General features: G+C 38.9%; 1 long non-coding RNA gene across 1 annotated transcript; it reads right to left on the reverse strand.

Annotated features, from left to right (window-relative positions):
* Positions 1–8,766: 8,766 nt before the first annotated feature.
* Positions 8,767–11,702, reverse strand: LOC124262440. The gene is made up of 3 exons (XR_006894590.1): positions 11,693–11,702; positions 11,117–11,123; positions 8,767–8,935 (listed from the first exon to the last, which is right to left on the reverse strand). It is a non-coding gene; the product is annotated as an uncharacterized LOC124262440 (long non-coding RNA).
* Between the last annotated feature and the right edge of the window lie 787 nt (positions 11,703–12,489).

The following is a 12,489-nucleotide window of genomic DNA, read 5'->3' on the forward strand; positions in this document are numbered from 1 at the left end:
ATAACCTGCAAAATATATAGTGTGCACAGGAGGCCAGTGAGATAGTATTATAGATTATCATCATTTGTTGAAACTAAGGAAATGAAATCCCAAATATATCATCTATTTATGTGACCATTGTCGTCTGAAAAACATGTGTTCATATTCATTGTATTCATAACCCCCAGGTTGACCTGAATATCGACGATGGTCGAGGAGAAACAGATGGAAATATTATGAATGTCAACAAGCACTGCAGTAAAAACCACAGATACCAAATATCACTGGTATGGACGAAAACAAGTTTTGAAAATAAAAAAGTATGACATCATCTTATTGGCTCTCTCGGCAATTCCAATTAAATCAACATGCTGTTGTTGGATAGTTTCATATCTACCATCTGCAATGTTGGCTTCCACCATTTCTTAGATCTCCTTGTTAACTGCATCAAATTCCTTCCACACAATATATGAAAACACACGGACAGCATCAATGTGGTAATACTGGGCGTTAAATACAGTTCCGAGACTATAATGTTGTAGCATATTCCCATAATCTTCAAAATACCCTCCATGTTATTGAAGGGAATGTACATATTTAACGGAGGTGAATTGGTGAAAACGGCAGAACAGGTAACATCTGTGACACAGTGTGATATTCCATCGACGGCCATCAAACCACCCATGGTACGTTGGACCAGTTTCACTCTTGTCAAATTATTATTATGTTTTACAGATTAAAGATGAAAATGCAGCAGAGAGGGTTCGGGTGATCATGGCAGTCAGGCTGGTAAGGCTCAACATCAGCTCAGGGCCCTCGCCCCCTCTACACGCAGTCCAGACAGCGAATGGGACTTCTCACAGGAAACACTGCCTAGTCGACCCACCAAGAACCTCCCGGAGAATATGTAGACTACAGCCTTCTGCATTACCCAGAGTGTCAGAAGGGTTGTGCTCCCAGAGGAGAACCCGGGCACTCTGCTGATCTGCCCCAAGAGATCAGGAGGTACCAAACCAAGGGCACCGAGAACAATGGGGAACCTGACGACAGCGTACTTTGGATGCAAGCGAGACATTTCAAAGGCGAGATCCGCATATTTATAATGCTTTTCCTGAATCTTGCCAATCACATTGGTGTCCAAAGGGACTGAATTGATATAAATAAATTCACTGGCTTTATCAAAAAGGACAAGATCAGGTTTGTTGGCAGGAATTCTTCTGAGGCTGTATATGGGCCTATTCCACAGAAGTTTGAAAGCATCATTTTCCATGACGCCCTGGACACGTTCACCTTGAATGGACCTCAGAGTCAACGCCACAGGCATGGCAAAACGGTAGTAAAAGCAACGAGCCACGCCATCATGCTTTAAGACATGCTGTTTGTGCCAAAGAAGGGCATCCACTGACAAGGTGAGGTGTTTGACAGTCTCTGTAAATTCATTACACAGCCGACATTTCATATTGATATTTTCTTTAAGAATCACATTTTGGCGATTACGAGTGGGAAATGACTGGTCATGAGCAGCACAAAGGAAGCATTTAAGACCATCCGACTTCATCCAGGCGAAGGAGTCTGTGGGATTGCTATTCTGTTCCACACACTGCACCTACACACGATGCAATGGCTTCTCAGAAAACTTCTCCACAAAAGACCGACTCTGGGCAGACTTGGTTAATAACTTCACATGGTTTACTCCCATCACTGTACCGTCCAGCAGGACATCGCCATCAGCAAAATCAACCTCAAATTTGAGATTTTGTCCAACAACCTTGGCACGCTTAAAATAGCTGTGGAATGCCTTGCTTTCATCATGAGTCTTGACATGCATCACCAGAGGATCATCTGAGAAATAAATATGTGCGAAAGTTCACAATAAAATTCTATCATGAAGAGCCTCCACATTAATCAAACCCCAAACTCCAAAACTGATTGGCATATATAAACGGTTAAGAGAGGAACGAGGGTGATGGGCTCTGTTATCAGACATGATCCTTCTGGTCAGGCTATCAAGACTCTGGATGTCTTGTTTTGTCCAATCAACTACTCCAAAGGAATAGGAAAGGACTGGCACAGCAAACGTATTAGTGGCTTTGACCTTGTTTCGAGCATTTAGCTCTGAGCTCCAGATTTTCTTTGTGAGATTTGTACTCGCCCGCAGTTTGTCTTGAATTTGGGCATTCTGGAGCTTGTCTCGAACTTGCATTCCAAGATAGGTGTAGGCGTGATCTTCCACAAGATGCTCAATAACTCCTCCCCCTTGTAACTTGACCGATCCATCATTAGTTACCTTGCCACGTTTCAAATGAAGAGTATTACATTTGTCGAGTCCAAATGTCATGCCAATATCATTAGAAAAGGACTCAACAAGGAGAACCTGCTCTTTCAAATTGGAATCTCCTTTTGCAAGGAGCTCGATGTCATCCATATAAAGGAGATGAGTAAGCGGTATTGGGGATCTGTGCTGAGGAGGTCCGGGATGGTAACCCTCCTCTCTGTTGAGCAGAAAACTCAAAGGATTTAGAAACAAACAAAAAAGCAAAGGACTGAAGGAGTCACCCTGGAAAATCCCCCTTCTGATTGGAATAAATTCCGAAGTGTGCACCTGCCCTTGCGAGTACATCTCAAGGTGAGTCGACCAGCAACTCATCAAAACATTATAATGATTATAGGATATTTATATAGCGCACATATCCAGGCAACAATTGCTTGCCCTAGGCGCTGGTATTTTTTCCCTCGATAATTGGATGTCAATCTCAATGGCACATCGTATTATCAATCTCAACTCCCTGTGGAGCATACAACTCTTGCAGCCACTAAGCGCACTGAGTTATTGCGGCTTTCACATCCTTACAAGGTACCCATTCACAGCTGGGTGGACTGGGACACATAGTCACAGTACTTTGTCCAAGTTTACTGCACGTTGCTGTACTCGAAACTAGGTGTCTGCACATATTCATGTCTTGTGAATATCTGAATTATCTGAATGTGATTCCACTGGCCATAAAGGGCAACTCAACACAAATGTCACGTATGCCATACCTTGGTTTGACAAAAGTGTCACATTTTAGCTTCAACATTTTGTTGTCGAGTGATCTGTAAATATGATTTGCTTGTGTTATCTATTTGCATGGTCAAACTTTTACATAATAAATGGAAGCAGCATTCCAACTGTGCGACGTGGACTGGGAACTATCGAGTCTGAACCAGTCAATTTCTGCTAAAGTCAGAATCGATTGTCCTTTTCAGACTATATCGTGGATATGCATTCACAATGAAACTGGGATGACACCAGGTGCTTGCATATAGGTGAGGGTGTTCTGCCCCACCTGTATCATTCATCACAGACACATGTTTATGACAATTCAATGTTCACCTGAGAAAAATAAACATGAACGTATGTTTCCATTCAATACAATTCAACTAACTGTTAAATCCTGTACCTACCATTAGGGCTGTCATCAGTGAAACTCTCATCACTGCTATAAATCCTAATAATAGTTACAACTATCAGCATGGGCTGGACTTTAGATCCAATCGTGTAAAATGTTTTAAAATGTAAAATGTTTTATCCAGAAAGGGAACAGGAAACAAGACTCCAAGTTCCATGATGACAAGAGCTAGTAAATGTTAAGCAATCTTCGTTTACATATCTGCGTTGCAGTTAGTACTATTACAATAAACACCTGAAGTGCATATACACCAAATCAATATACTTAGATCATTGAGGTCCTACCTTCACATTGAGATTTGCAGACATCAGTGTAGCCGTAAATAATGTTGATATTCCTGTTGTCGCTACGGCAAGTGCAGCCGAAAATTCCTCAACGGTGAGCCTTCCTCTCACAAGACCATACAATAAGAAACATATCACAGGGATGAACACAACGTTGCAGTAAAACAGAAAGTGCGTTATCATGCAGTTAGACTTGTCTAGTATTCTCGTTAAGATGATATGTTGCTGTCTGATGGCTTCGCATTTCATATCTGCATTTTCGTCTTTCACCATTTGTATGACGGCTTTGTTGATCGCATCGTATTCCTTCCTCAAAATGTAACAACACCATGAAAAGAACACCATAACGATAAGGAATGGCACTGTGCTCAACGTGTTTGTTACACAAACGAAAATCATTCCAAATATTCTTGAGATACCTGTCATTTTGTTGAAAGGAACACTGAATTCATTGACGAAAGACTCTGTGAAAAGGGTGGCAAAAAGTACAGTATTTGTAACTGTGACAACTGCATAGATACAAATTGTGGAAAGGGAGATGACTACCCACACCTTCAGTTTCTTCAAACTGAACGCAATTCCAAACTGTTTCTTATAGTCCGACAGTTCTTTCAAGAAGTGATCCATGTGCTCAGTGCTTGCGAACAGAACGGTTGTAGCCAGGTAAGCAGAACCAAGGAAACAAATGAAATAGGAAAGAATGGTCATCAAACTTCCTGAAAATCTCTCTCCAGATTTAAAGATGAAGTAGAATCGTGAGACACTGCTCCATGTTAATACCTGGACTGTTACACTGTATATCCACTGGGCAACGGTCTGGAACAGCCGTCTTCCTGGTGGCACATAGATGCCAGTGACCTGTAAAGCTAGTGACAGAGCTTTGAAAGAGATCTTCACCTCTTCGTCGAGAATAAACTGTATCTTCATGCCTATAGTTATGCGCTCGATGGAAAGGTATGTCAATAATAGTCACTGAGTGATATTCGTGGTTTTGATTGATCCAGTAGCAGGGTGTAAGATTTATGTTAGTAAAAACATTCAGTCTTACTTGATCATGAAACGGTATGCATTATACTGTAAGTGGTTGGATGTACCCGCATTCGTTCAATAATTTTCATGGAAAACTTCATTAACCTGGGTATTATGTGTAAATTATTTACTTAAGCAGAATATTTACACAGTCATGCCTGCCGGTAAGTATAGCCTGATCACTAAATACCAATGGCCTTGTGCAAACACAATTAGTAGTTCTGATAATCCCACTGTAATGAGCATAGAAACTGCGGCAGCAGGTGTTTCGAGCAGTAGTCAACAGGAGCTGTAATTTCATTAAATATCACAACCAATCAAGCTAAAATGATCCAATAGATATTTAGGTACCGGCTTTTACCGGAGACTGGCTTCTGTAGTTGGTTTTTATGCGTTGGCTATTGCATTTGTTGGTATAGATTGTTATTCGTGTTGCAGAAATCACTCCCATACAATTAGGCCATTGTGAGTTATACACATACAATGATGCCTTTCATAAGCATTAAAACGTTTCTCCTCAATGGTGCACATTCAAGAGTCCATTGTGATAGATACGCTGTTACAATAGAAATTACTCATGTAATGTATATAAATGACAATCATCATAAAAGTTTGTTCTCCATAGTATACACCCACTCGTTCTTGTTGATAGTATTCAATCAAACTGTATGGATAAAGCTAAAGTGTTTATATCAGTGTGTCATATAGATGTTATTTAGTATTGGCTTTCAGCGACAGTTATTACTCGATGTAAACAATGTACAATCACTGAACTTTGTTGCTCAAACACAGCTGTACAATTTTAATCAGATAGATTATGTATGATATTTGTATATTACTGTGATTACAGCTACTGACTGTCTTCTTTCTGAGAATTTTTGTACCACTTCTGAGTCTTAGGATCCATAACCCGTAGACTTTTAGTCAGATAAACTACATCTGATGGTGTTTACTATTGGCTTAAAGTTATAAACTTACAGATATATATATATATATATCTATCTATCTATATCTATATCTATATATCTATATCTATATATACTGAGTCAAAAAAGAAACTTCACATTCTTTCTTCAGGGCACTATAAAAGAACAAGAGATGGTAAAATGGTTCATTGCTGAGATCTGTGTGATGGACTCGATACACTGACAGTGCCATAATCAGGTCCATTAGGCTACACCTCTTTTCCAAAACATGGGTATACAGAATGTCAAGTCACAAGAATACAAATGCGAACTTTTTCAGTTCAATATCGTATATGGCCGCCCCGTGCATTCACCACTGCCAAACACCGTCTCTACATCGACTGCCTCATGCTTGTGAACACGTGGTTGGGGATTCTGCGCCATTGCTCTTGCAAGGCAGCGCCAAGTTCCTGCAAATTCTGAGGTTGGTTCCTTAGACCACGAAGCCTTCTCCCAAGTGCATCCCAAACTTGCTCTATTGGATTAAGGTTAGGGGACCTCGATGGCCAGTCCATGACGTTGATTCCAGCGTTTTGAAGGAAATTTCGTGTCAACATCACGGTATGCGGCCGAGCATTATCATGCTGGAACTGTAGATCTGGGCCATGAGTCGCCATGAAAGGAACGAGTTCAGGGGTGAGCACCTGGTCGCGGTAGGCAGCAGCTGTGAGGTTTCCACGGATGACCAGAAGTCGGGAACGGTTGTTCCCACAGAAAGCACCCCACACCATGCAGTGTCCGCCCCCGAATCTGTCCACTTCCTGAACACAACATTGGGCATACCGTTCACGACGTCGTCTCCAGACTCTATGCCTGCCGTCCGCAAATCTGAGGGTAAACCTGGATTCATCGCTAAAGACGACTCGATTCCAGTCTCTTTGGGTCCATCGGATGTGACGTTGGGCCCACAGCAGACGTTGGCGTTGATGAAACGGCGTCAATATTGGCCAACGATATAGACGTTGAGAATGGAGATTGGCAGCCCGCAACTGATTTCGAATGGTCATTGAGGACAGTCGACCTCTAAACATCTCAGCCCTGGTTCGTGTAGCCGGCAGAAATCTGCGCCATAAAAAAAACCCAACCGTGCTGCTACAAGTGAGTGAGTGAGTTAATATTTAACGTCACATCGGCAATATTTCAGCCATATCGTGACGAGAACACTTGATATTGGAATGAAATATATGTAAATTATAAAAATCTGCCGACGAAGGGCAGTAAGACAACTAGAATATCACAGATATACATGTAAAACTAGTAATAGGGTCTAAAACATTTGAACACAACACAATATAAAAATACGCTATAGATCACCAACAACTGAAAGTAGGTCACCATACTAGGGCCCATGGGGGCTTACAGTACCTTTGCTACCTGCATGGACCCTAGTTGGATTTACACTATCCCTTCAGCCGCTGGTGACTGTAGGATAATTTAGCCGAAATCTAAATGAACAAAAATACTGCGTTTAAAAACTTGGTATGTGAAAATTCTACTTTGAAAGTTTTGGGACTTACGTACCCTCCCAGGAGGACAATAATTTTACACTACGTCAAACCCCTTTGAGGGTACAGCCACTAACAATCTAAGTTACTAATCTAAACTACCAATTATTAAAATACATCTATGTACAGAACATGTTAATCAGAATTCATCAATGAAGTCGTGCCGCTACCAAATACTACTGCCATAGAACATATATGGTGTGAGATGCGAGCCAAAACCCACACTCAAAACTTTAAACATTGTGACCCATAATAACTATCACTTAATCAATGATAATACAAATTACAAATTACAAAGAACACACCCTCGTAACAGACAACAAATTGAATTTAACGATTTAATTGTTTATAGATACATTTCCTTGTGATTTGACATACTAGAAGGTTGCCTCTGTACCAAATTAGCAGACTAATGTACTGTCGGAAATGCTAGAAAATTCTTTTTAGCCTTAATATCTTTAGAAATGTGATAAATGCATTATGTTGTCAATATATCAACTCACCTATAGTGTACCTAATTTTTATTTCAATTGATTTAACATTCCCATGCATTTAAAGGACAGTTCACAGGAGAGAATTTGACACCCAAACAACAACTTAAGATTTTTTCAGACTTCAACAACAGAAATCTGAAATAGTCTTTACATTTATGCTAATAATACAGGTGGTGTAAAAATATAAATTAACGTTTTTCTTCAACAAATAAATGTTGAATGTTTGTGTTACTTTACTTAATTATCGTTTCTTTATTGAAGAAATATTAATATAACTGTGAAGTCTTGATAAATAAGTTTCCCGTCATGCATGCACATTTATCACAGCGTCCACTATGGCCAACATAGTTACTATTTGCAGACGATTTTTGCAAAGGTTTATAAGTTTTTTGTGCTTGAAAAAGACAGAGGTAAACCTTTCATTAGTATAGAAATGGTTTGTTACAGAACTTGTAGAGCTGTTGGTGTGTCTTACCAACAATATTGTAAACAAATCAGACAAGACAGGGACCATCTCAAAGAAAAACCGGGACGTAAAAAAACATCCTTGACAACTTTGACAAGGGAGTTCTTAGACGGGCGGTCTACAAACTTTAGGAAAAGAAGAATATATATTCTAAAGAAGCTACACCAGTGACTTCGTTAAATCTTTGGCCAATGTTCACAATTAGATTAAACTGACAGAATTATATCCATATTTTTGCAATGAAATATACTATTCACATGCAAAACATTTATTATAATGTTGCACATTTCTACAATCAATCGATAAGATAACACAAGTGATAGGATTCTTTCAAATGTACAGTAATTCGTATGTTTATTTCACAACAAACACACATACACAAATGATCCCTTACATAACCAATACGTATACTATACGTACACATATTCAATATTTTGAAGAAAATATCTGTTGAGATGACCCCTCGCCCGAGCGTGTACTCAGGTGTCAATTTCACCTGGCGATACCGTGCATGCTGATGACGTAACAGAGGCAGTTAATGTTTGTATCAAGTAACGTCCCACTACCCCTTATTTTTCTAAGTTTGTGGTATTTTCATCAGTAAAAACGCATTTTAGGGCATGTCTCAAAATGTATTCCCTCGGTCTACATTAGGTAGATGTTTCGTAAAGTGATATTTGTTATTAAAGTAACTGTAAAACCTCTGAATTATAAATATAAGTCAAAAAGCATTTTTCTAGCATTTCAGACAGTACTTTAATTACCTTACCATGGCACCGCAGATTCGTGCTCTCTGAATGGTTTTCCAGTGGCACAAACCTTTTACAATGTGTAAGTCTTGGTGTTCAACACATGTACTACAGCAGCTCTTAGATAATGAAGTCTGGAGTAGACAAACCAGAGTTTGATATCTAATCAAAGTACCCCGATACTAGGACGCAATGAAAAACTGGCAGAACTGCAAGGCTCCAGATAATTATTTTGACCCCGGGGTATTTCACTCACCAAAGTTAAAATTGAGAATTAAAATACCAAAGGAAATAAAAGGAGGAGTATTTCACAGGTTGCGTGGTTTTAGTACATTTCCTTACTGATTGAAACAGTTTTCCTTTCAAGAAATGTAAGGAACTTCTTTTGATTAGACATACTTACTGCAGTCGACAGGAAATAAATGACAATGCGCATTGAGCTATTGCGCATTAAATGTTTTCCTTCACTGTTTAATTCTATCACTTAATCTACAGTAGCCCTAAAACTGTATTATTACTGAGACGGACCGAAAACGTTGTGATAATAATGCTGTTTAAGGGCGAGCTTTTTGAACAAATTGTGAGCCGAGCGTGGATAAGAAATATTAAACGGGGATCAAACAGAAAACCTCGACAATATTCGCTTCAATACAGACAATCAGCACTATTCGAGATCTTAAGATCGGATGTGTAGGACTGAAACAATATTTTGAATCTGGCTCGTATTCTGAGGAAGTCATGCGTATCTTTCACTCACTGATTTGACTTTTCATGTGTATATCTGAATTATCAATGCGTAATTTACGCAGACACGCATTTTATTTCGACCCCGGGAACTGTACAATGTCTGTCTGGCCTTAATGTAGTTGATGGATGGGAACACTAATTAACTTGGATAATTCGCGTTTAGGCACATTAAGCAAGTGTAACAGGGCAATGTGCTGGTTGGTTGGTTTAGTAACGCCGCAGTCAGCAATATTCCAGCTATATGGCGGCGGTCTGTAAATAATCGAGTCTGGACTAGACGAGCCAGTGATCAACAGCATTAACATCGATCTACACAAGTGGGATGCGATGACATGTGTCAGCGAACCAGACAACTCGATCCTGTTAGTCGCCTCTCATGGAGCATTGTGAATAGAGAAGGAGCTCCAAGAGATAAATAATGTCCGAGTTGTTCACAAATAGTGAAGCAGAGTTGACAAAAGATTACAGCATGCACATAAAACGGAAAACCGACGACAATATGCACGTACTAAAATTCATTGAAAGTATACATCTATTCAGAAGAACATAAGACTGAGACTTTCGTGCGTCAAATGGTAACAATGCAACCATCCAGTCACGTTCGATGGGTCGTCTTAAAATTGCTTACCAAGTATAATATACAGGATTATATATTTTCCGTTTATCAAAATCACATTTAAAAATGATGAAATACCATCATTGAAGATCATTACTCTATGATTTTCTGACCTATTGCAAACCAAACTGTTCCAGTGATAATTTTAAATATTGAAACTAAGAGTAACATAAACGTTGAGTAATTTTGCTTGAAAGAGGCTGCAATATTAATCAATAATTAATACTCTTATACTGATGTATTTAGAAAAGAACTAGTGGCTGCATCGACAACAACTGGTGCGATATCTTCTGGTTTCAGCTGAAGAACGATAACAGCATACGTCAGCAAGGTTCCAATAATCTACAAAAACCGGTAAAGACGACACTTGTAAAAGCAGCCAGAAGAAGCTCTGTCACTGAAGGTTTTTGAAAGTGAGAAATAGTGCAAGGTTATGTTTGCTCAAGTTTTTTCGAGATCCATCTTATAACGACGCTGCGTTATCCGAGGTGTATCTGTCGATATCTCTGCAATGGTGAACGTGGGATCTGAAAATGTTGGGATCCACAGATCCGACAAGTGAGTGATTGAGTGAGTTAATATTTAACGTCACATTGGCAATATCTCAGCCATATCGTGACGAAAACATGTCGACGATGGACAGTAAAAATACTAGAGTATCACAAATATAAATATAAAACTAGCATGTAAAACTAAAACATTTTAATTAAAGAAAACAATACAATATAAAACACGGGCTATAGATCGCCAACAACTGAAGGTAGATCACCATACTATGAACCATGGGGACTTACAGTGCCTTTGCTACCTGCATGGACCCTAGTTGGATTTACACCATCCCTTCAGCCGCTAGCGATGGAAGATTTAGCCAAAATTTGAAATAACAAAAATAATAATTAAAAAGTATGGTTAAGCGAAGTTTTTGAGACTTACGTACCCTCTCGGACAATAATTTTATGATACTTTAATCCCCTTTGAGGATACAGCCACCAACAATCCCGATCTACCAAGGAATGTATGGGTGTGTCTTTCTAATACCCTACACAGGTCGAATTGGCATTAAAGAAACAATTTTGTTTCGTATCCAAATAAGACACTGTAACTTGAATTCATTTGCACCCATACTAAACACCCCAAAAAGTCTTCATTTGAAAAACCGAAACAAGAGCACGGGCAAAACGTGCAAGTAAGTCCTTAATGTGGCAGGATGAGTGTTGCAAAGATGTTCTAATAAAGTCCTTAACTCATTAAGCCTGAGAGACGCATATATGGGGCAAATCAATCAGCTCCTCACAGAGAGTGACGTGTTTATGGGGCAGGTAATTAGCAGTTTCTCACAGCGAGAGCCACATACAGTCGTCAACAGAAAGCACCTCTTATTCAACGAGAGACGCACATGTGTGTTGTACTTTTAAAAATCGCACTGTACCTATTATTTCAACAAATTTAGCAGTACTGAGCAAATGTTAGCTTTTCTTACGAGCGATCCCACCTTTAGTATCAATCAGAAGAAGTATTTAAAGTGTTTTGATAACAATTGCTAATCATTATCATAGGCTTGTACAGCGTTTCGCAAATGAACGCATGTCGGCGAGAAAGGGGATTATGATGTTTTTACAGAGGTAAGTGCCTGGTACTCTTCCTTGGGAATGGATACTAAAATACTTCGTAAGCACCTTGATTGAATTAGATGTAATGGTTTAGAGGTTACTAAAAATTATATTTCCTTGAACTACCTAACAAATAGTAAACAATATACGAAAGTTCAAGGACATGCAAAGAATTCAAACACAATAGAATAGTTTGAATTTACTTTTTAGGCATCAATACGTTTTCATTTTTCATATACTGAAACATAATGTATAAACACAAGTCATTATACATCCAAGCTCGAATAGATTAAACATAATTGAACTTACTAATTTGAAGTTTAGTGAATTGTAACTAGTTGTTTTCCATAATCTAAAGTTCGTAATGTTACCTAAGCGAATATATAGTGACAAGTCGCGCCTTTGCATCGAATACATATATACATGTCAGTGTTATTACAACAATGAAATGTTTTACTATGTTTGTTACAAAAGACAGTAAGTTGGTAATTCAAAACATTGTCACACATGGACAGAAGTAATATCGTAAGTTATTACATGTAAGCCATACAAAGGTATTTCAAGCATTTTTGTTCAAGCTGTTGGAAGTTTCATGT

Source organism: Haliotis rubra, unplaced genomic scaffold (assembly GCF_003918875.1).
Source record: "Haliotis rubra isolate DU_JTF1 unplaced genomic scaffold, ASM391887v1 Scf839, whole genome shotgun sequence".
NCBI lineage: Eukaryota > Metazoa > Mollusca > Gastropoda > Lepetellida > Haliotidae > Haliotis > Haliotis rubra.